We start from the raw sequence: 26499 nt of genomic DNA, 5'->3' as shown, positions 1-26499 counted from the left end.
GCTTTATTGTCTTCTTCGTCCTGTCCCTTGATATTTTCATACCAAGTATCCTCTTTGCAACACCTAAATCTTTCATTGAAAAAGATTAAGACAGCTCCTCTTTTAGATCTTTGATGTCTTGCATGTTAGCACTTGCAATCAACATGTCATCAACATACAACATTAGGATGATGAATTTTCCATCTCCCAAATTCTTCGTGTAGACGCAGTGATCTGAGTTGCATCTTGTGAATCCATGATCCAACATCCATCGATCAAACTTCAAGTACCATTGTCTTGATGCTTGCTTTAAACCATACAAGCTCTTCTTTAATCTGCAAACCATTTTCTCCTTACCTTTTACTTCATACCCCTTTGGTTGAAGCATGTAGATTTCCTCCTCTAAGTCACCGTGAGGGAATGCCGTATTTACATCCATTTGCTCGAGATTTAGATCATGAGCAGCCACAAGGCTTAAGACAAGCCTTATTGAGTTCATTTTTACAACAGGAGAAAATATTTCATTGAAGTCAATACCTTTCTTTTGAGAAAACCCTTTTACCACAAGCCTAGACTTGTACCTTTTCTTCCCACCTTCTTCTTCCTTCAGCTTGTACACCCATTTGTTTTGAAGTGCCTGCTTACCTTTAGGCAACTCAACCAACTCCCATGTTTGGTTGCGATGTAGTGAGTCCATCTCCACTTGCATGCTCTTCGTCCATTCTTCTTTGGATTCATGTTGCATAGCTATGATTCCGGCTCTCCAGAATCTGAGATCAAGAGATGGTTGAAGGAAGGAACAAACCTTTTTGGAGGTCTACTTGCCATTGTAGATCTTCGGGGAATAGGTTGAGGCTCCTCATTTGGTTGAAGTTGTTGCACATTGTCACCGTTTGCAGTCCTTGAGTCTTCACCGTCCTCAAGCTCCATGTACTCATCACCTATTTCCTTTGTTTGTTTTCTTTCCAAGTAATCTTTGTACATATTTTGTTCGTTAAAAATTACATCCCTACTCCTTAATATTTTACCATCTTCAGGATTCCATAGGCGATACCCAAAGTCTCCTTCTCCATAGCCAATGAAGAAACACTTTTTGGACTTTCCATCTAGCTTTGATCTTAGGCTTCTATCTATGTGCATGAAAGCCTCACACCCAAACACTTTGAGAAATGCATAATTCACCGGTTTACTTGTCCATGCCTCTTCTGGAACTCCCCCAGCCAATGCCATTGAGGGTGACCGATTGATTAAGTACACAGACGTACTTATAGCTTCCGCCCAAAGCTCAAGCGGTAGGCCTGCATGTAGCCGCATGCTTCGTGCTCGTTCCATGACTGTCCTGTTCATCCTTTCTGAAATCCCATTTTGTTGAGGTGTCCTTGGGGTTGTCCTTTGCCTCCGAATGCCATTGCTAGCACAAAAGCTTTCAAAAGCTTGGCTGCAATATTCGCCTCCATTGTCGGATCTGAGGCATTTAACCTTGGTACTTGTTTCATTCTCCACAAAGGCTTTCCACCTTTGAAATATGGAAAATACATCGGATTTATTCTTCATGACATAAACCCATGTTTTTCTAGTCTAATCTTCTATGATTGTTACATAGTATAATGAGCCACCAAGTGATGGTGTACTTGCAGGACCCCAAACATCAGAATGAACCAACTCAAGTTTTTTATTTTTTCTTTCATTTCTTGATTTTTGAAATTTTACCCTCTTTTGTTTACCATAAACACAATCTTCACAGAACTCTAAGTCCACTTCTTTCAAACCTGGTAGAAGCTTCTTTGTTTGAAGTATTTGCATTCCTTTGGCACTCATATGCTCAAGTCGATAGTGCCACACTGCACTATCAACTTCTGTAGTTGCTGCACAAGCTGAAGGTTGCGTGCTAACAGTACACAAGTAAAGTGTACCGACCTTTTCTCCCTTGGCAACCACCAAAGATCCCTTTGAGATCTTCCACCTTTTATTTCCGAATGCAATGTTGTGACCTTCATCGTCCAATTGTCCTGTAGAGATTAAATTTTTTCGAAGAGAAGGAACATGCCTAACATCTTTAAGCTTCCATTCATTTCCGTTAGCAGTTTTGACAGAAACTGTACCTTTGCCGACAATCTCACAAGCTTCATCACCTCCCAAGTATACATACCCAAAATTACCTTTGGTGTAGTCTTGGAAATGTTGCTTGTGTGGTGTCGCATGGAATGAAGCCCCGAAATCTACTATCCAGGAATTAGACACATTGTCTAATGAGAGAATTAGAGCATCTTGCTCTACTTTACCTGCCACATTGGCCTCCGATGTTGGCTTGTTGTCTTGAGACTCCGTCTCCTTCTTCTTCTTGGACCAGCAATCCTTCTTGACGTGGCCCTTCTTGCCGCAGTTCCAACATTCAAGAACTGACTTTGTGCGTGACTTGCTCCGTCTTGAGCGATCACGACCCTTTTGGCTTTTGAACCTCTCCTTAGGCCTTCCTCTTGTTTCCACTGACAATGCAGCACTTGATGATTCTCCTGTGCTTCTCCTTTGTATTTCCTCTCTTAGGAGAACACCCACAACATCATCAAACTTAAGAGTATTTATACCAGAGATAGAATTACTTATAGCCATCACAAGGCTGTCCCAACTATCCGGTAGAGATGATAATATAAGGAGAGCTCGCACTTCGTCATCGAAATTGATTTTCACCGATCGAAGTTGACTTATGTTTGTGTTAAAGTCATTTAGGTGTTCTGCAACTGAACCATTCTCTGCCATCTTTAGATTGAACAAGCGCTTCATAAGAAATACCTTATTGGATGCCGATGGTTTCTCGTAGAAGTCGTCAAGTAAGTTCATCAAGTCCTCCGTGGTCTTCATCTCCAAAACATTGAAGGCCACCATTGACGCCAAGCTTAACCAGATTGTTCCCAGGGCCTTTCGATCAAGGACAATCCATGCTTCATCTGCCATCGTTGCGGGCTTCTTTGCAAGACCGCCTAGTGGCAAATAGAGGTCCTTTTGGTAGAGATAGTCTTCAATCTGCATCTTCCAATGTTGGTAGTTTTTGCCGTTGAACTTCTCAATCTTGAGCTTCCCTTCCTCCAACATAACTCCCACTCAATTCAAGGAATCCTTTCCTTAAGATAATTTAGCTACGAGCAAACCTTGCTCTGATACCAGTTGTTAGGAAATAAGACGTAGCTAAATAGATAATTGAGTAGATTACTTAATGGAGAGAGACAGATTTACATACACGAGATTATAGACTAAAGAGAGAGAGAGAGAGAGAGAGAGAGAGAGAGAGAGAGAGAGACTAAAGAGAGAGAGAGAGACAGATTTACATACACGAGATTATAGACTAAAGAGAGAGAGAGAGAGAGAGAGAGAGAGAGAGTACACACGATATACGTGGTTCACCCACTGTGGGCTACGTCCACGGGAAAGCAGCCACTCAATGGCTTTAGTACTTCAAAACAAGAAGTAGTTTACAAAGGGATTATACCCTTAATGGAGCTCCCGCCTTGCTTCACTCTCACCACCTCACACTCACCTTGTTGCATCAACTTCACACTATGAAATGTGTGTAGAAATGGCCTCCTTTTATAGGCCAAAAGGGCTGCCCTCTCTTATGAGAGACAACCATGTGTAGCCGCCCTTGTGCGAATAAGTCCAAATCGACCCTCCAATCCGCCATGTGTGGCCGCCCTTGAGAAGACAAGTCCGCTTTTGAATTCGGCCATCGGCCATCGGCCATTGACTTTCGGCCACCGGCCACCGGCCATTGACTTCCGACCACCGGCCATCGGCCATTGACTACCGGCCACCGGCCAACCGACCGGTTGTTTTCCGACCACTTTCCGGCCGCCGTCCGCCGGCCGCTGTCCGGCCATAATATTCCGGCGAAAAGGAATATTCCGACGAAAAGAAAAAGTCTCGGGGGCCTCCGCCCCCGAGACCTCTAAAGTTGCCCCTAATTCTTGTCCGTGAAAATTTTGGTTTCCGGTGAGTGATTTTCCTTCACACACGATGGCTTCTTCTCATAATGGGGGCCTTACAAATGTGCGCTTTTACCACAGAAAATTACAAGGGTAAATCAGGGCTCCATACTTAACAGCATAGTACCAAATTGGATACATTTCTTTACACTTCATAGTACAAACTAAATCCATAGTACCAAACGAAAACTTTTCTGCATATTGTATAGTGCCAATCTGGATCAGTACTACCAAATGGGGTACTTTCTAATTTTTTAAAAAACTTTAAAATTGGTATTATGCATCTTGTTTTGGTAATTTTTAGGTAACACTAAAAGCACCAAAAATCCAATTTGGTACTATACATTTGAGTGCAAGAAGTTCCCAAAAGTATCAAATTGCTATTGTGGATCCCCTTAGGTAGACACACGTAAAGTAACCTGCATAGTACCAAATTGAGTACTTTTCTATATATTGCATAATTATAAACTGGATCCAGAGTAATTTTCTAGGTATAGAAAGAGCCAAAATTGGTACAATCTCTCTAGTTTATACTTTGCAAGATACACTGAAGGCACCAAATTTGTTTCCAAAACCTGATTCGGTATTACACTACCAAGTGTGGGTGGAAATCAAAAGTACCAAATTGAGAATGTGCATCCATACTTTTTGGCATTGCAAAAAAAATTTGTATAACACATCCTAAAGAAGCACCAAATTGTTACTATGGAGCTGGAAAATGCTACCTACAATGATTGTTGTCCAAAAAGTACCAAATTGGTACTATTTGGCCTAGAGTGATTGTTGGAAAGAAAACTACCAATTTGATATTGTACATCCAAACCTAAATGCTGCATAAAGACTACAAATTTTGTGAGCACTATTCCAATAGAAACGAAGGCCACCAAGGATTGCATTATAGGAAAAACATATTACCTGAGAGTCATCTAGAAGATGTATGGGATGCTTGATGACACATTTTTCCTCAATCCTGTGCTTGCAAGTATCCTTTTTGTTAGGTAAAACTCTCGTCTCGGATTTCTAGAATGCGGTCACCAAATCTCTAGTTTCACTTGTGATACTTGGATGCAGAGGCAATGACAAGCAGTAAGTGGCAACACTTCATCCTCATCTTTCATTTCCAATTGACTGCTCGTTGCTGCTATATTCCATTCATGAACACTCAAGACAACAACAATTTTGGACTAGTTCACTGAGGTTGTCCTCTGATCACCATTGTTCAGTATCACTGTCAAAGAGGTTCTCTTCACAAAAATCTCACTTAAAGAGTGGGATACTTTTAGCTGAGTCAATGTGTTGCAAACACTAAAAAGAAGACTTGATTGCACATCCGAACTCCTCAACTTGGAAAATGGTTGATGATGCAAGAGCTTGTCTAGAATTTCCTGCCTCTGTAAATGTAGTTATCCTTGAATCGATATTGTTGAAGGGATCATGCTCAGCTCCCAATATCGTCTCTGTAGATATGATACTGGCCTGAGCTACCATGGAGAGAGAGAGAGAGAGAGAGAGAGAGAGAGAGAGAGAGAGACATAATTTGAATACCACCCATGTCTTCACATTAACATGTTATGGGACATTTCAAAAACAAAGACTAAAGTAAAAAACCTCCAAGAATTTTGCATTTGATTTTTCTTCTTTATTTTCCTTTTGACCTCTTTTACTTTAGCCTTATTCTACTCACGAACCCACCAAGTCTAGGTGATGTTAATGACAACCAGTTTTGTACCACCATCCCTTGCTTTCAACCATCTCCTACTTGCCACCATCCAAGAAATGCAAGTCCATCAATATTGGCATTAATTGGGAAGATATGTGTCAACGAATTCCTCCCCTTGTTATTAGTGTCAAAAATTATAATTAAAAAAAACTAACAACCTAGCATAGATCAAGTATTATGTTTAGACATTGAGTCTTTTATACAACCAATGTATAGCGGAATCTTCACAGGGTGCTTTCTGAACCCGCTCTCATTTTAAAGGCTAATTTTTACTACTTTTAATTTCCATGTTCATTAATCGTATTTGAACTCATCAAGTTGAAGGAGTAAGAGTCAAGCTAAACCACTAGCTACAAGCTTATGGTGATGTATATGGTGGCCTTAAACATTAAAAACAAACAAACACAACCACCAAAACACCAACAATACCATATAGGACAGAGAGAAGAGTACCAAGCGAGTAATAACAGAACCCCATATGGGGGGTGACAGAGAGACAACAGATGCCACCCAACCACAACAAATTGAACCGCGAAGAAAACTCCAGGCTTTTGCAGGGAGCCTTGCATTGTCAAAGAGACCATAACTGCGAGAGCCAAGCCATCTGGTGCCACCAATTGACTACTAGCTACCACCCAATTGCCAATTGTCGAGCATCTTCTCCACAAAAAATCCAGGGTTTGCACACCAACCAAGCAAGCTTATTCGCTCCAAGAAGCAGGGTTGTTGTCAAACCCCCATACCAAAAAGAAGGCATGTCCTTGAAAGAGAAATATAGATCCGTGCCCATCAAGGATAGCTAGATAGCCCAGCTCATACCCAGGGTTGCCCCATGCCACTCTGAGAAAAGATACAAGCATGGCGAGCACCCCCCCATGGCTTGCGTTGCGAGCTAGGGCGGCCCGTGAAGGATCTGCCAATGGGGGGCCCTTCCGATGCAAAATTGCTAGGGTTGGCACCCACCCTCAAGAACTCAGTTTGCCCTCCCTTGCTCTTGATGCACAGAGTAGAGTCTCTATCCTAAGCACTAGTCACCTTTCTTTCTTCCCTCTCTCAACTAAATGATGAATTTAACTTTGTGTTTGTTTAGCTCTAAGGGATGGGAGGATCTCCCTTAAATTCTAGTTAATGAAACAAGTGAAACGTTTGGCTCTATGTATGGGTCTACGCCCTCATTAAGCGAAATCTTCCCAGATCCGCCTGCCCCTCTCTCTCCTCTCTCTTCCATCTTTCCTCCCTCTTCCTGCGCACTCTTCGCGTTGTTGCCCTCTGCGTGCTGCTTGTGCAGCCATCGACAGCAGCTCCATCGCGAGTTTCCTTCAGCTTTGCACATGCGATGACATCTCCTGCTTGAACGCAATGGCACTGCACTCGCCTTGCGGCGCTCTCCCTCAAATAAACTCTCTCTCTCTCTCTCTCTCTCTCTCTCTCTCTCTCTCTCTCTCACACACACACACACACACACACACACACACACACACACACACACACACACACACACACACACACACACACACACGTGCACGTTCACTCCTTCCCATCGTGCTTCACTCCCTGCGCTCCTCATCTACATTGCCACTGTCACCGCCAAGCTCTATGTCTTTCTCTCTCTCTCATAACAGGCCTTGAGTAACTCTCCTCGTCGGATATTTCCCACGACGTTAAAATTATCTTCTTCTTCTTCTCTCTCTCTCTCTCTCTCTCTCTCTCTCTCTCTCTCTCTCTCTCTCTCTCTCTCTCTCTCTCTCTCTACCACGTGCCCCCCCCACCCCTCTTTTCCCTCAAAGCCTCAACAGTATCTACTCACATTCCCTTTAATTCACCCCAAACTAAAATTGGGGACGCCTACTGGGTCTATATGTATTTTATTAACAAGAATCTTTGCAAATTTTGTGCTCTTTGCTTTTTAAAGCTGGACCACTTTTTCCTCGAGCGTGTTTACGCGCCCCCGCCCGTCATCATGCCTGTAGGGTTATGCCACCCCCTCCCCTAGGCCACCCAATAGCCGGTTTCCAATCATCTTCTCCACAAAAAATCCAGGGTTTTCACACCAATGAGGCGAGCTTCTTCACTCCAAGAAGTAAGGTTGTTACCAAACCCCTGTACCAAAAAGAAGGCATGTCATTGAAAGAGCAGTATCGATCTGTGCCCAACAAGGGCAGCCGAATGGCCCGTTTCCAATCATCTTCTCCACAAAAAATCCAGGGTTTTCACACCAATGAGGCGAGCTTCTTCACTCCAAGAAGTAAGGTTGCTACCAAACCCCTGTACCAAAAAGAAGGCATGTCATTGAAAGAGCAGTATCGATCTGTGCCCAACAAGGGCAGCCGAATGGCCCGTAACCAGGGTTGCCCCGTGCCACTCTGAGTAGGGATCCAAGCATGGCAAGCAGACCCCCATGCCCCAAGTCATGAGCTAGGGTGGCCCTTGAAGGATCTGCCAATGGGGCCCCCTCCCCAATGCAAATCCGCCACCCTTCCCTTCCCTTCCCTTCCTTCCCTCTCTCAACTAGCTAATGAATTTAACTTTTTTGTTTGTTTAGCTCTAAGGGATGGAAGAATCTCCCTTGAATTCTAGTTAATGAAACAAAAAAAAAACATTTGGCACACTTACTCAACTCATATTGAGTGTTGAACATATTTCCTTGAAAAGATTTTCCTTTTCAACTCTCGACAAGAAATCATCAAGTTTTTTAGGAAAGTCTCTAAAAAGGTACAAAAATTGGTTCTCTCTCTATAAAACTAGTGTTAATGAAGAGATGCTTTGCAAGGATTTTGGGCCATTTTTTGTATTGCCCTTTGTCTCACTAGCATGCGAGCTCATAGGAAGAAAGTGTTGTGAGGGATTTCATGACTGGCTATGCTACATCATTTGAGCTTGCAGAGCGTCTCATCGTGATGGGTAGGGGCCAACCTTGGGTGGGGCTCTTGATTTCCAGAGCTCCACCCCTGGGCCTCCTCACAGCTAGGACCTTTTATTTTTGGATGTGATGGAGGGTGCCCGTCCTACTTTGTCAAAAGGGCATTGAGACTGCTATAATATGGTGAGGATCATGATGGTTGGTCGTCACTTTTCGTTCTAAATTTGGTTTTGGTCTAAAGATATGGCTCTCACTTCGGTTGGATGCAACAATTATCTCCTTAGAACTCCTTGGGTGATGGTCATGATGGGGTCAAGTGTGAGTGTTGATGGCAACCATCAAGTAAGATTTCTTGCTTCATTTTTTGCTAGGTTTTGTTGATGTATGTGTGCGTGGTTTGGGCACTACTTCCCCCATGTTATAAGATTGAACACCCTCTTGTTGTATGTGGTTAGCATTACAATTGAGTTAGCTGGCATGTAATGGTTAATTATGGTGTTGTCTTTTATTTTTTCTAATAGTAAGATTGATGCTATGTAGATTGGAATTTTAGGAATTGAGGAAAAGATGCCAAATAATATCTTTCAACCATTTACATTTGCACAGTATTGTAGCTATTTTTGCTGATAAATCTATATGGTTTCATTGGATATATCTAGTGAGAAATCTCCCTATAAAGGGTCATGCATTAAGTGATAGACATGAGTTATGGACTAAAGTGTAAAGAGGCACCTCAAATATTTGTCACCTAAAATAGGTGTTATAACAAAATCAAATACTCAACTCCGCAAGAGGTGCCATGGAGTTTGGGGCTACTATTTCAAATAAGATTCTCCTCTCTCAACCCTTATGCTAAGCTATGTGTGAAAAAATTATCTCTACATCTCCTTCTCTTACATGCTTTCTCTATCAAGTCTATTTTGTGTGTGTGTGTGTGTGTGTGTGTGTGTGTGTGTGTGTGTGTGTGTGTACATCTGTACAATGGTGAAGCATTCATGTGGCTTCACCCTACACCCATCATCTCATGCAATTTTCAAACCGCTCTGAGAGTAGGCTCTTTGTGAGAGAATCTATAGGGTTGTCATCTGTATGAACTTTGATTAGCTCAATGCACATGCTAGCCAATATGTCCCATATCATATGATAAATGACTTCTATGTGTTCTGACTTGAAGTGAAACACGGGGTTCTTCGCCGATGCAATCACACTTTGACCATCACAATACAACACTAAAGTTTGAGTAATGCCAACTAGGCAAGCTAACCATACAGATTCCTTGTTGCTAGTATTAGAAACTGCCACATACTCTGTCTCTGAGGTGGAAGATGACATAAAATTTTGTAGACATGATCTCCGTGACATAGCTGCTCCAACAAATAGAAAAATATAACCAAATGTGGATCATCAACTATGCACACAACCCACATAATATGCATTCATGTAATCCAAAATAAATGCATCACTATTTCCAAATCATAAGCACTTGTTTGTCATACCTTCCAAATATCTCAAGATGTGCTTCATTGGTTCCTAGTGCTTTCTGCCAAGATTTGTCATAAATTTGCTAACCACTCCCACTACAAAAGCAATGTCCAATCTTGTGGCTATCATGGCGTACATAAAACTGACTAATGCTAAAGAATATGGCACCTTGTCCATTTCCTCTTTCTTAGCATCTGACTTGGAGCATCATTCCTGCTAAGTTTTTCATGTACCTGCATTGGGGTGCTCAATGTATCATTCCCCCCTTCCATATTAAAATGTTGTAAGACCTTGTGGATATATGTTTCTTGACACAAAATCACTATTCCAAGTTTTCTATCCCTCTTGATACGCATACCAAGAAAGTGACTTGCATCTCCCAAATCTTTCAAAGAAACATTTGTGCTCAAGTGACTTCTTCAAGATGGAAATCTCACCTTTAGACTTCCCCACAATTAGCATCTCATCAACATTAATTATCAAGATGATAAGTGAACCATCGTTCAACTTTTGGGTATACAAGAAATGATCTTCCTGACTCCTTTGATATTCTTGGGACTACATATACTTGTCAAATTGGGACTACATATACTTGTCAAACTTCATGTACCACTGCCTTTAGCCTTGTTTTAGTCCATACAATACCTTACACAATCTACCCTAGTTCTACCCTCGTAGGCTTATCAAGATTGACTTAAAAAACCTTTGGCTATTTGATGTAGACATCCTCATCAAGATCCCCATGAAGTAAATCTATGTTCATGTCCAATTAGATAAGTTCCATGTCCTCAATGGCTACTACTCCAAGCACAAGATGCAATGTAGTCATCTTGACCATTGGAGAAAAAATCTCATCAAATCCACACCTTTCTTTTGCTTGAAACCTTGTGCAACCAATCTAGCCTTGTACTTATGCTCGAGATCCTCTACTGTGTACTTTTTCTTATACACACATTTGCAAAGCAAGGCTTGTTTTCCCTTTGTAAACTCATCAAATCTCAAATTTCATTGGCCATAATCAAGTTTTATTCAAACTGATTGCCTTCTCCCATTGCATGTTATCTTCCATATCAATGGCCTCTTGGTAGCCAGTAGGCTCTCCATAGTTAGTAACCAATAGATATTGTAATCCTGGTTGAAACCGCCTAGGGGCACAAGAGACATGTGTAGATCTTGTCACTATCTGATTGCTAGAATCTGCTCTCTCAAGAGCATCATTAGCTCTCTCTGGAGCACTACTAGTGGTAGGTACATCACTAGTAGACTAATATATTTGTGTAATTGGACTTGAGACTACATCTTTGAATCTTACTTTGCAATACTCAATCTCTTTCACACACTATCTGTGCATCTTTGATTCATTAAAGATCACTATGAGCTAAAAAAAACTCTTCAAGATTTCGAGTGCTAGAGACAATAACCCATCTCTCCATCTACAGCATAGCCAATGAAGATGCATTTGTGTGACTTGGGGTTTACCTCCTTTCTAAGCTCTTTAGGCACATGCGAGAATGCCTCACACCCAAACACATGTAATATATCATAATTAGGCTTCTTGCCTATCCACATCTCTTGTGGAATCTTGAAGCTCAACGTTGTACTACGCGATTTATTGATTACATGCAACACTGTCATAACAACCTCCCCCCAAAACTCTTGAGGTAAATTTGCCATAGATATCATGGAATTGACCGTCTTATGAACAGTCATATTCATGTGCTGAGGAGAAACTCCATCTTGAGCAGGTGTTCATAGCACAATAAACTGCATTCTGATGTCTCATTTGATACAAAAGTCCTTAAAATCAGTGGAGACATACTCTCCCCCGTTGTCAGTGTGCAATGCCTTCAACTTTTTCCTAGATTGGTTCTTGACCATGGTTAGGAGCTTTTGGAAGACACTAAAGACTTTTTCTTTCCTCTCAAAGAGGTAGACCCACACCCTTCAAGTAGAATCATCTATGAATCTTAGGAAATATAATGCTACCCCTGGAGGCTTATGCAACATATACTTGCATAGATTTCTAGGAACCAAATCTAGAAAATTTTATAATAACTTCTTATCCAATGGCAATGAGTTAAGCCTAGTCTATTTCCCATATATGCAATGATTATACAAACTAAAATTAGAATAGTTTAACACATGGATATAGCCAAAATGTTGTAACTGCTTTATTTTGTTCTAGCTCATATGACCAATTTGGTTATGCCACAACTTAGTAGAAGATATCTTGGCTACATAGATAGAGTTTTCTTTCATAGAAGAGACATATAAGAAATATAATGAGCTAGAATTTTAGCCTTTGAGCATGACTAAGTTCCTTTCGAATAATCCAAGAACCATTGTCAAATACTGTAGTTTATCAAAGATCATCAAGTTGTCCTAATGAAACCACGATTTTAGTAATCTTTGCCAACACCTTGCAGCATAAACTAAATACCATTTCACATACACAATTTCACATCTCCAATGTCACATATCTCAAGCCGATGAAAATCACCTAGCTTAGTTGAACCATGTGTAGTAGAAGCATAACTGGAGATCACTCTCTCCTTGTGAGAAGTAACATGAAAATTGGCACTTGAGTCAATAATCCAATTCTATGCATAGCATTCATCAAGAGCTAACAAGACCTCTGGACTCAAATAAAAATTGAAGACTAGTACATTTGACAGTTGTGGCACATCAAAAACAACATCAACATGTGGAGACTCAATAACATTGAGCTCCTCTATCTCACACTGCTCTTAGAAGGTGTAGAAGTTACGAAATTTTTTTACCCTTCTCTCTTTGGAACAAATTGCAATCCTTTTGCATGAGTCCTCTTGTGAAAAGCAGCATTCAATGTTTCTTGTGTCACGTCCATGGCTCTTTCTATGTGCATTCTTGCAATCCCATGAATGAGTGCAATTGTGACTATAACCTCTCTACCTTTGATTGTTCCTCGGGGTACTTCCACTAGCCATATACGCATCACAATGCCCACTGTTGTCAAGAGACTTACGTCAAATCTCTTCTGTGAGAAAAGCTTTGGTAACATCATAAAAAATAAGCTTGCCCTTAGGGACAAAGTTACTAATGGAGTGTTAAATATATCCCTTGATGTAGGTAAAGAACATAGCAAGAAAATGGCTTTCATTTCATCATCAAAATTAAGCCCCTTTGATGTCAACTAAGTAAGTACAGTATTGAACCTGTTTAGGTGTGAACTGACATTTCTATCTTCTTTCATGTTAAGATGCATAAGCTTCTTCATATAAAAATTACATTGTTCGATGCACTCTTACCATTCCATGTTGAACATAAGACTCCTACATTTCTTTAGCATTTCTCTTGTCCATAATCATGAAGAATATAGACTCACTAAGATGAAACCTAATAGTTACCATGGCATGAGCATCGCTCTTCCCACTGATAATAAGTGCACAAACCCTCTTTGTGTTCTTTCAATGGCACTACAAGTCCTTTGTTTATTAGGACATCAATAATTGTCTGCTTGCATATAATGAAATGTGTGCCATCAAATTTCTTAATCTAGTGATCTTCTTTCTCAAAAGATCGAGCCACCCTCCTCTATTTAGGGATGAAAATCTCAACAAGATACTGAGAAAAATCCACTATAATATCAATGCAAAAGAGTGATGTAGGAAAACTGGAGGACTTGTGGGAAAATTCCGATAGAGTCTCCTTTGTAGAAAGATTAAAATCTCAAGCAAAACTCAACAAATCAGAATGTAAATCATAAATGAGTAATGAAAATACCTAAAATAGCATAGATTGCTCAAAACAATTGTTGAAAGACTATTAACTTGGCATCAAAGCACATATACTTGTCTATACATGTCCTACGGCAAGGCCACAAATGAGAATCTCCAACAACCTAATCCATCTCACACTAGGTAACCCGGCCCCCACTGCTTGGCTTCAAAAAACCTCATGCAACAACCCTCACAAAGGCTATGTAGACACAACTAGCCACAGTCTCAGAAAGGGCTCTTTCAAGATTCAATCTCATGAACGATCGAGATTGCCAAAACAAGCCAAAATCGACTCCAAAATGAGGTACAATGGTAGTATCCATAACACAATGTACACCAAAACGTGAAACTGTCACTACAAAACCATAAGACATGCGCTCAAATAGGGGCCAATGAGATGCAAGAAAATTCTAAACTAAAGTGAGCTCCCTGCGGAGAGTAAAAAACTGCTCTCTATAGAGCTCAAGCACATAACACAAATTGCTAATCATGCATATACATGCACATAAATCTCTCAAAAGACAATCAATCGCTGGTCAAAATCTCCCACTGAACATCTATCATTGACAAAACATGTCAATTGTCGCCAATAGGCTACATGCAAAATCAAACCATAGATGCCATACATGCAGTAATTTGGCACCTGTCAAGTATAAAACCTGTTGTTGCGTAGACTTATGGGTATGATAAGCTGATAAAAAACTAGTAACTTGTGAGTCATCAATGGCTAAGCATCACATAACCAGAGCATAGTTTGCATACATCATAAATTCTATGCAAAAATAGAGCACTAATAAGCTAAGCAGTAATGCAAAAATGCTCTGTCTCATGATTCCATAAGAAAAAACTTTTGTATCAATGTCAAATTTGGTGCTAATATCAATGCCGATTTGGTATCGATGTTGACTTTCGCCTCCGAATAGAAGTGTCTCGCCTGCTCAAAGATATCGGAGTCTTCAAAGCCAAAATTTGGGGTGTTTGTGTTTGAAATCACAATGCCGATGTGTGTGTGTGTGTGTGTGTGTGTTTCAAAAACACAACGCGAGTGTGTGTGTTTGTGGGTAGAGGATAGTGATGTTGTGTACATTGCTACACAAAATGTGAGCAAAATTAGGTCAAATAAACACCATCATTGCATCCAAAATGTGGCAAAAATTCCAAAAAAACTCTTGGTTGTGTAGATATGAGTCCGTATGAGGAAATTATGACAAAAATGCACCTACAAAAACTTGTTTTGCTAATCTGTCACAGTGTGGTTGAATAATCATAGAAAAATGGTCCCAAATATCAACAAAATCAAGTCCTAATGAGTTAAACACAAATTGAAGATCTCAACTCCACAATCCCATACATGGCTGCAAATTTCCTACTCCAAATCCTGTTGTAAGCATAAGCCAATGCACTCCAATGTGTGAGCAATCAAAGGACAACACTCTAGCTGAATACTCTCCTCTATATGCACCCAAGAACGACTACGAATTAGCTCCAATTAGTGCACACAAGACTCATGATGATGAAACTCTTTCACCGGAAACCAATCGGCTGTGATACCACTTATGAAGAGTGCATGTGGGATGTGTGCGTGCTGGACATTTTGTGTAAGGAAGGAGAATGCAAGGAGTTTTGGGTGGATCTCTCAGTGAGGATTATTGTGCCTCACTATTCATTAATTTAGATTACCAATGAATAGAGATAAGGTTAGTAGTATGGTCAACAAGATGGATGTTCAGGGGCAATTAACTTGAACCCTAATAAAGAGTTAACGAACCAACCAACTTGACAATGTATTAATGATGATTACAATGAGGGTTTGAGGTGCACTTAATATAAATTGGAAGCCTTAAGTACCCCCCTCAAGAAATTGCCCTGCCTAAAACCATGTCAAATAAGCAAAATAAATACCTAAAAACAAATAATGAACTAGGAACACATTGGGCCATTCGCTGAAGGTACTTTAACTTGAGCACACGGTAAGGTGACAGATTTAATGTGATTTGAATCTTTGTGTTTAATATTTGCCACAAGTAGAGAGAAATTAATGTTTCCTTCTTTGCTCTTTGCATTCTTTTCAAGATATGAGATAAAATACCGCTACACATTGCAAGCTTAATCAAATATAGATTCTTAACTATACACTACACTACTGTCGCTCCACAATCATGAAACCCATTAATTTGTCTATGGGATTCCTCGAATCTCAAGCTCGGAATTTGAGGATTGGAAAGGCAAAGTGTTGGCCCTCATTCATGTGCTATTGTTGGACAACACATCATCACCATCACTGAGACACTATGTGACTCCACCCGAAGCTCGCTAGCTCTCTCTCGCCATCGCCATGAGACATAACCTACCCCCCCCCCCCCCCCCCCCCCCCCCTCTCTCTCTCTCTCTCTCTCAGAACTTTTAGTTTATATTTTAAGTGAATATGCGGAACAAGTATTTCCCATACGATAGAGAAATACCTCCAGATAACACACTAAGAAAATAACTTATTGAAATTTTGAGGACAAAAGACGGATTGGTTTCACATATATAGGCATAAAAACTTTTCCTTTACCTTGTTTTTTGTGGATTGAAATGAATTCCAGTCTCTGAGGAAATCTTGATCCTGTATCTTATCCATTGTAATATACCCAAAGTTATTTTGGCCATACCCAAAGGTTATAGTACCTTTCTACACTTTGATACTTTATTCATTTTTATATTCTCTCTTGCTACATTCAAGAATTTTTATAATTTGTCAATGGGATAGAAGTATTAATAAACATATGGGAGAGATTCTATAGTGTAATTTAGTCGACATATTGAGACAACTAGCTTTCTTTCTTTTTCTATGGTTTCTAGAATTATTATTCATGTAAGAGAGGATCATCTTTATAGATCATCTTGAGGCAACGTCCTCTAATTTCCATATATCTTACATAAATGAAAAGTATGCATTGGAACATTGAAAACATATTGATGTGGTTGCATGGCCAAAGGTCGATTTTTCATTATATGGATTTGGTCGATTTTTCACTATTCAATTCTAGTATGTACTACATTGGCTCTAAGCTGCATTTCATTAATTAATTTCTCAACGAGATTCTCCTACAGCTTTTAACCATTAAACTTAGTCTCAGTTAAACCCGATGCACACGGTCATCTGCTCTGGTTCGCAAGCACCCCCCCCCCCCCCCCCCCCCCCCCCTCTCTCCGGGCATGGCCTCTGTTGTACAGAGACTTCTGTGACCCCCTCTTGCGGCGAGTCTTCCCTCACCACGTAGACGACCTCCCTCTCACCATTGCGAGTTGCTGCAAGAACAACCAAGACTCCAACATCCACCATCAGTCTCATTCGTCAAGAGAACGCAGACGATTGTTCTCCATCAACGGTTTTAAAGCTCCCAAAGCAGATTCCCCCTTCTGCGTAGCGTCGAACCTCAAGGGGAGAGAGAGAGAGAGAGAGAGAGAGAGAGAGAGAGAGAGAGAGAGAGAGAGAGAGAGAGTTGTTGTCGGCGCATCTGGAGTCTCGTCTCTGAGCTGCCAAAGCTTGCCTCCGCACCTTCGCCACTGCGAGAAGGCTATCCTCGCCAGCCCCTCTTCCTTCGCCTCCGCGCTTGACCCTCCATAATGACGTCTGTCATCAAAAACGCCGCCTCTGTCTCCACGTGCCAACCCACCCACCCACCCAAAATATATTTTTAATGCCCAAAATACCCCTCAAATTTCAAAAATTTGAAGATCTTGTGTTGAAGCTACAAATTGTTTATATTTCCAGAAATTTTACTTCCGAGAGGTACTTTCGGAAGTTTTGAAAAATTGACGGGCATTTTGGGAATTTCCACAAATTACCAGGGGTATTTGAGTAATTTTCCCAAAAAAATAAGAGCACACTTCAAGTTCTGTCGGTCTTTAGGTGAAATTACGAAGCTTTTGTCGGCAATCACACTAAAATTTATGGAAATATTCCAGCTTTCTTCAAGGCAAGCTCAAAACCTGACCGACATATCAGGATTTCATCCGACTAAAATACACTGGAGCTAGTTTTTTTCTAACACTACCTTTGTCCTCGGGAAAAAAAAACATGCTCTGGCACATGCGTCAAGACCCTCTCCCTGTCTTCTCCACGTGCCATGCTCAATGCCCATACAACCCACCCCCTTCCCCCACTCCCTTTTTCACTTAGTCTAGTTTCCATCCTAATTTTCACAAAAGCATCTCCCAAGATTCCTATAAAAAGAAATGAAAAGAACGATTTGGCCGTTTTTTTTTTTTTTTTTGGCTCATTGTGCTATTCGTTAATTAATTAACGCTGAAGATTCTGTTCATCCTAAAAGGTAATGCATTTTAGCAATGACATCCAATGTGGAGGTGATGCACGGGTGGAGGCACTCCCACGGGACTATTTGACACCACTTTGTCAAGTGGGATCTACAGTCCAGCATCTTTGAACGATGTGGACCGTCCATTTATTCTCAAGAATAAAAGGTTTCCGACCGATGGAGCCCCTGCAACTCGAACCCACCACCTACGCAACCGGAGGCCACAACTCTCCCATTAAGCTATCGCGCGCCACTTGAAATGGAGGTGTGTACATAGAATCATATAGCAAAAATGACGGGGTGGAGATCACATGGTGGTCACTTGGAGATCACTTTGGGATGGACAGGGTCACACTGTAATCACTTTGGGATAGTCGGGGTCACACTGTAATCACTTGGTAATGGGTGGGGTCACAAGGTGATCACATGTCGATTGGGATTCACATGGGGATCACTTGGCGTTCACTTGATGTTCACATCAAATTTACTTGGTGTTCACTTTAATTGTGATCACATGGTGATCACTTGGAGATTAAACCACCATCGGACGGTGCAAAATCGATCCCGCTACCCCCAATTAATAGGGACCGTAGATCCCACCTGACAGAAGTGGTGTCAATTAGTCATGAGGGTACCACTCGCCCTTCTCCCGTGCCCGCCCTCCACGCGCTGTCTTGCAGCGCGCCGACCTACTGCATCTTTTGAGCTCATCCTATAGCCTTGCCTGCATCACACTTCTCTCTGCTATCTGTGCCCTCTGCCGCGCAAGCTCATGCTTTGCATTGTGACCATCGTCCTCCCTGTTATAGCTTCCCTGCTCAACACACCTACTGTGTCGACTAACAACGACGTCCAAGGACACGAATGACAATGAGCACCGCAATACCTTCAAGTCAAACAAAGGATCATGTTAGATTCTCCCCCCTTCTCACCATCTGCAGCTTCAAGAAAGGCCTGCAGAGTGCACCTACAGGGACTCTCTCTCTCTCTCTCTCTCTCTCTCACGCGCACACACACACACACACACACACACACAGATCCTACGATTCTAGCCCCCGGACCTACCCTGCACATAAATGAGAGTTAGAGAGACATGTTGTAGTTCCAACCCATTTCATCCTACAGTTTGGTGCCTCGATCTGCCTCAATAGATCTGTATAGTGCGTTGGCCTGCCCTGGTTTGAGTGGAAGAGAATTCGAGAGAGAGAAAACCCTGCATAAGCCACCTGCGGTGCAGAAATAGAGCAAGCCTTTCCCTTGCAATTTTTTAAAAAAGGACGTCTGTGCACTTCCCATGGCTTCTTCCCACCCCGTTTGCACTCGGTTGCAATCCCTTGCGCAAGCTCTTCATGTAATATAGACGTGGCCATGCTACACAGGCAGGAATGGTGTGGTTGCGAAGCAATAGCATGGCTACTACAGACAACTCATGACAAGGACAAACACAAAAACAAGGGGCACACAGAGAAAGATGGCGCTCTACGCCCAAGACCTCCCCTGCAGAGATGGAGATACAAAAATCCGGCCTGGCTCTGTCTCTGAGTATTAGAAAAAAGTCTGTGACTCGCCCTCTTCAACTTCCAAAAGAATCTCTCTCTTTCTTATTCTCTCTCCACGTGCCCTCCCTCTCTTTTTTTACCAACCAATTTCCGCTTCATTGTGACCGACCTATTTTGGGGTTTCACCTTCAAGTCAAACAACGGATCATGTTAGATTCTCTATAAAAGAAATGAAAAAAAGATTTATGGGGACATACCCTGGAGACATAGAACTAGATTAATATTTCCCAATTATACCAAAGTTCATAAAATGTAAAGCCTCAAAATGTGCAGCTTTTCCCTTTGTTAGTGATGGCAAGTACCTTTAGGTAATTTGAAGGACAGATGGCAAAACAAAATGTCAAATATCTAATTTAAAAATTTATGCGTGTGCATGTGCGCGTGTGTGTGTGTACATAGTCTTTTTTTTTTAATGTCCACATGCTTTAACATCGTCAATTATTTAATTCTTTGTCGACTTCAAAATATGTAAAAGCATTCATAAATCCTTCCATTCTTGTCTTTGGATCATGGCCACTTCTATAGTTGGTTAAGTTCATAGGAGAACTCTTTGGAGATCAGATAGTTGGTAATTGTCTTTAGATTTTGTGATTCTATTAAGACTCCACTAGGTTTGACTTCCACCACATTAATCATCGTCCATCCTCACTTTGAAACATGTGCCTCTAATTTTTTCTTCGTTTCTTTTTGTAGGAATCATAAGAAGATGCCATTTCAACTAAAGGAAAAAATAAGAGCCTCGAGGAAAAGGAAAGCTTTTGAGAAAAACAAGGGAAGGAGGGCACATGGAGGAGAGAGAAAGAGAGAGAGATTCTTTTTCAATTTCAAAAATGCCGGTTGAGAGCAAGCGGCAGAGAAATAGAGCCGAACATCAGGGTGGTGCACGACACAGGTTCGTAGCATAGTAGTAGAGCAAGGCAGATATCTCTCTGCGTCTCTCTCTTGCTACCAATGCAAATAGGGAGCGGTCGTTCTATCTTGCTAGTTGTGTGCACACATTCTCTGTATTGCCTGCGTCTCTGATTACTCGCAAGACAAGAAGGTTGCCCATGCTCTGCAAGGCAACCGTGCGTGAGGGTCCATATGGCGGTGTTGGAGGGACAGGTGGAGGACAAGATGGGGTGAGCAGCAGGAGCAAACAGAAGCGCGGCCGTCCCAATTTTGGATCGAGGTTGATTAACGGGTATCTTGGTAGATCTGCCTTCAATGGCTTTGGTGGGTTTGAAGTCAAAAAAGGGAGAGACGACAGATGGAGAGAGAGAGAGAGAGAGAGAGAGAGAGAGAGAGAGAGAGAGAGAGAGAGAGAGAGAGAGAGCGCTGTCATGCATCGAAAAGCGCGAGAAGAGAGGCTACAACACATCAATGAGGTTCCGCACTAGTGCAACGGACGGGGGAGAGTAACCGCCTTCAATGGTGATGATGCAGTCGATGGAGCTGCATAGCTGGAAGCACATCAACGTTTTTTTTAAGAAATTGTGCAACAGAGTAAGCAACAATTCGGAAGGGCGACAAGTTGCTCCCTTTTGCATTGAGGGGAAAAGGCAGAGAAGAAGAAGAAGAAGAGAGTTTAATGTTGTAGGAAAGTATGCCAAGAGACGATGGGCATCGCCAGGAACACAGAGTGGACATAGAGGCAAAGGCGTGCTCTCTCTCTCTCTCTCTCTCTCTCTCTCTCTCTCTCTCTCTCAGTTGGCTGCAGGGTTTTTCTACTTCATGCTTCCAACTAACGATGGCAAGGCCGAGAGCTGCCCTTCAATGCCTAGGATAGATCGGTTCGCTCAAGGCCACATCGTGACTCATCGCAAAAAAGGCATGATGGCCGCAGGGCAGGGGGGCCATGGTTGATTGCAACTGAGGGGTGATGCGTGCGATGCAGGCGAGACCGTCAAGGGAGGGGGGAGCTTGCTTGGGAAGCAGACCAACGACGCGTGCATCGACTCTAGCTGAGATTGCAGTGGTTGAAGTTAAAAAGTGCAAGGAATCTCGGGCACAAATTAATTAATGAATGCATTGAGTACTACAACAAATCTACCTCATTTTGGCTCATTCTGCTTTTCGTTAATTAATTAACGCTGAAGATTCTGTTCATCCTAAAAGGTAATGCATTTTAGCAATGACATCCAATGTGGAGGTGATGCACGCGTACCACTCGCCCTTCTCTTGTGCCCGCCCTCCACGCTTGTCTTGCAGCGCGCCGACCTACTGCATCCTTTGAGCTCATCCGATAGCCTTGCTTACATCGCATTTCTCTTTGCTATTTGTGCCCTCTGTCGCGCAAGCTCATGCTCTGCATTGTGACCATCGTCCTCCCTGTTATAGCTTCCCTGCTCAACACACCTACTGTGTCGACTAACAACGACATCCAAGGACACGAATGACAGTGAGTACCGCAATACCTTCAAGTCAAACAAAGGATCATGTTAGATTCTCCTCCCTTCTCACCATCTGCAGCTTCAAGAAAGGCCTACATAACGCACCTACAGGGACTCTCTCTCTCTCTCTCTCTCTCTCTCTCTCTCTCACACACACACACACACACACACACACACACACACACACACACACACACACACACACACACACACACATGTTGTAGTTCCACTCAAGCCTAACCCATTTCATCCTACAGTTTGGTGCATCGATCTGCCTCAATAGATCTGTATAGTGCGTTGGCCTGCCCTGGTTTGAGGGAAGAGAGTTCAAGAGAGAGAAAACCCTGCGTAAGCCACCTGCGGTGCAGAAATAGAGCAAGCCTTTCCCTTGCAATTTTAAAAAAAGGACGTCCGTGCACTTCCCATGGCTTCTTCCCACCCCGTTTGCACTCGGTTGCAATTCCTTGCGCAAGCTCTTCATGTAATATAGCCGTGGCCATGCTACATAGGCAGCAATGGTGTGGCTGCGAAGCGATAGCATGGCTATTGCAAACAACTCATGACAAGGACAAACACAAAAACAAGGGGCACACAGAGAAAGATGGCGATATGCGCCCAAGACCTCCCCTGCAGAGATGGAGATACGAAAATCCGCGCCTGGCTCTATCTCTGAGTATTAGAAAAAAGTCTGTGTGACTCGCCCTCTTCGACTTCCAAAAGAATCTTATTCTCTCTCCACGTGCCCTCCCTCTCTTTTTTTACCAACCAATTTCCGCTTCATTATGACCGACCTATCTTGGGGTTTCACCTTGCCTTCAAGTGAAACAAAGGATCATGTTAGATTCTCTATAAAAGAAAAGAAAAAAAGATTATGGGGACATATTACCTCTGAAATCGCTATATTATCCCCAAAACATAGCTCCATACACTATAAGAAGCTGGCACGAAGAGCTTCCTTTAACCAAGAGACGCACACATGCACACACGCGCTCAAGACCATGATGGTGACACAAGAAACCGCAAGCCCAAACATAGTATCGGTGTTAGAAAAAAACCGGGGTCTAGTGTATTTTAACCGGCTAAAATTATAAAATCCAGGTTAGATTTTGAGCTTGCCTTTAAGAAAACCGGCAAAAATTACACAAGTTTTAGTGTAATTACCGGCAAAAGCTTCACATTTTGACCTAAAAACTGAGAGAATTTCAAGTTTCCCCTTATTTTGTTCGGTTAGGAAAAATGTATTTTTCTAGCCCTGCATAGCATAAGAGATGTAAATTGCAAAAATTGAGAGAGAATTCAAGTTTGGCCTCAAATCTAGTTCCCAATTGCACGACACTTGTACTCTTTTCCTTGAGCATTTATTCTTTTGATTAGGGTGAGTCCTTCGTACCAAAGATAAGGCCCTTGCATAACTTTTGCATGTCCATGCACCACCACACTACAAGAGGTGGTTCATGGTGGTTATTAAGACATAAGTGTAGATTATTTCCTAGACTAGGGTAGGTACAATGAATTATGAAAAAACCACAACAACATTACAAATCTGGTGATGCTTATACTGCAAGTTCTCACAAGCAAAGAGGCCGTACTCATGATCGTGGGTAAGTCCAAACTATGTAGAAACACTTGTGGTAAATCTCGTGATTCTATGTATGATGTTAAGTGCTACCATTGCTATAAGAACAAACATATGAAGAGGGAACTATAGAATGACACCGAAACAAAGTCCAATAATGACGAGGTTTGACACTTCAGATGCTAAGGGAAAACAAAAATTTGAGGAACTCGATGTACATGTTTAGTCAGGGTGATAGTGCATATGGTGTTGACGCACATGTTTTGGGTATCCTAACTTTTACTTCACATCTTGGTGCAAATGCATGAGGCCAACTATGCACAAAATTGGATAATACATTTAGGTGCAAGTTTCCATGTTACTCGTCATAGACATTAGTTCTCTACTTATGCAAAACACTATCAAGGAATTGCCAAGTTTGGAGACTCTTATGCACTTGACATATTTGGCATTGGAGACATTCACTCTGTACTCTCAAATGGTATGCTGCAATTTTTACTAGGCAATGCTAAACATGTTCTCGAGGAATAGCTTGATGAGGTTACACAACCATCTTTGGGAATTAGTCTTGAATTATCAAGAAGAGATATTTGGTAATTATCAATGGTCAACAGCATGGAACATTGTGTTCCATGTATGTGTCCAATGTAAAAGACAATGTTATTGCCATAGCCTAGGTACCATCTACTCATTTGTGGCATTGCCAACTAGGCCATTTGAGCCAAAAGGAATGAAGACTCTTATTTTTTTGTCACTTGCCTATATTGAGCTTTTGTGACTTTTTCATTTGTGAAGATTGTATGTATGGAAAGGAATCTAAAAGTGTTCATTTTTCCATGAGTATAAAGTAACTAAAACCCTTGAACGTGTTCATAGTGACGTATGTGGTTTTATGCCAAGTAACTCTCTTTTTGGGGGGGGGGGGGGGGGGGGGGCGCTAATTACTTTGTGGAATTCATTGATGACTCTACAAAGAAGATGTGGGTTTATCCTTTAGAAAAATAATGATGATTTTTCTCTACTTTGTGAAATTTTCTTGCACTAGGAAAAATCTCAAAGGCTTAAGGATTGATAATGGTGGGGAGTATCTTTCAAGAGAGATGATTGAGTTGTTTGCAAAGAGAGGAATTAAGTAGAAATTTACTATGCCATATACACAAACCAAAATGGAGTTGCAAAACCAATGAATGTACCATACAGAGCATGCTCTTGCTATGCTTTCTATGGAAAACTTTATACACGGCTTTTGGGCATAAGCCATTTTCACACCAGTGAATATTTTCAATAGGTCTCCTAGCGTGTCGTTAGATTACAAGGTTCCTGAAAAGAGTGGTCTGGCAAGAAGTCGCATTATGATCACTTATGTGTTTTTGGTTTTGAGGCATGTGCCAAAAGTGCTTAAGTCAAAGTCACATAAATGCATATTGTTGGTTATGATGTTGATTATTAGATGGGTTATCATCTATGGCACCAAGAATCCGCCACAAAAATCTTGATGTGATCTTTAATGAGTTAAGAAGGAAACTAATTACTAGAATTTCTTATGTGATATTTAATGAGTCCAAGATGCATAAACAAAATCTTAAGAAAATTGAGTTAAAAGAGTCACATTTGAGGATGTTACCTTTGAAATAGTACAAACTCAAAAGTTTAGTGATGTGCCTTCCTTTAGCAACGCTCATGAATGAGTAGAAAGTAGTAATCAAGCATTGAGACATTCTATGAGAGCCTCACATCCACCTAAGAAATTTCATCCATTATGTTATTTTGATTGATTGCAATGAACCGTCTTGCTTTCCAAGAATCCATTCAAATAAACATGCAATCTGAGTACGACATGATTGTGAACAATAAGACTTAGGACCTGGTGAATTTTCCCATTGGAAAAAGGATTTACCTTGCAAACAGGTTTACAAAGATAAAGAGTACAACTGGAGATGCTATGGGATTTGCACAATAGAAAGCCATTGATTTTTATGAGATCTTTTTGCCTATGGTTTGACTACCTTGAGTATTGTACTTGGATTACTAGCTACTACCAAGAATTTGGAATTGGTCCAAATGGATGTGAAGATAACTTTCCTTCACAAAGATCTCCATGATGATGTTTATATGCAGCAACTTGAGGGGTTTGTGATTGAAGGTTGAGAGCACTTGGTATGTATGTAAACTAAAGAAGGGACGAGGATCTAGGAAATTGTATCAAAACTTTGATATAGTCATCTAGTCTCATGTTCATAAGAGAAGTCAACATGATCGCTGCTTATACATGAAAAATTCAATGATGGATCATTGCTAATTATCTTTTTTATGGTTGATGACATGCCTTTAAGTGGGAGGTTGTTGGGATAAAAGCCACTATGGCTGAGTGGTCAGACATGGTCGATTGTCCATCCCCTTGTTAACACCCATCACTAACACATTATCATATAATGTGTGGATAATATAGAATAAGGAGCCACATGATTGTTGTGTCTATGCTCCATGAGGTCTCTATGTACTCTCTCTCTCTCTCTCTCTCATGATCTCATGATCTCCATCCCCACACAATAGATCCTTTCAAATATATCATTGTAGCCACATACTATTTGACTAAGTGGAATGAAGCAAAGGCCACTAGAAAAAATGATGCAAGGACAACAACTCTATTCTTATATGAATATTTCTTTACAAGATATGATTTGCCTATTCAGATAGTAAGTGATAGAGATATACACTTTTTAAATGAAGTGACTGAACACTTGCAAGATGATTTTATGATCATTTGCAATGGGTTTTCACCCTATCACCTGCAAACCAATGGACAAACAATCAAGATATTAATCTTATTCCTCACAAAAATAGTTAGTTCAAGAATGACAGACTGGGAAATGTAGCTCCAATCCACATTATGGGTATCTAGAGTTGCCTAT

Source organism: Adiantum capillus-veneris, chromosome 25 (genome assembly GCF_014529385.1).
Source record: "Adiantum capillus-veneris isolate H3 chromosome 25, ASM1452938v2, whole genome shotgun sequence".
NCBI classification, from domain to species: domain Eukaryota; kingdom Viridiplantae; phylum Streptophyta; class Polypodiopsida; order Polypodiales; family Pteridaceae; genus Adiantum; species Adiantum capillus-veneris.
This window is presented reverse-complemented; position numbering follows the sequence as displayed.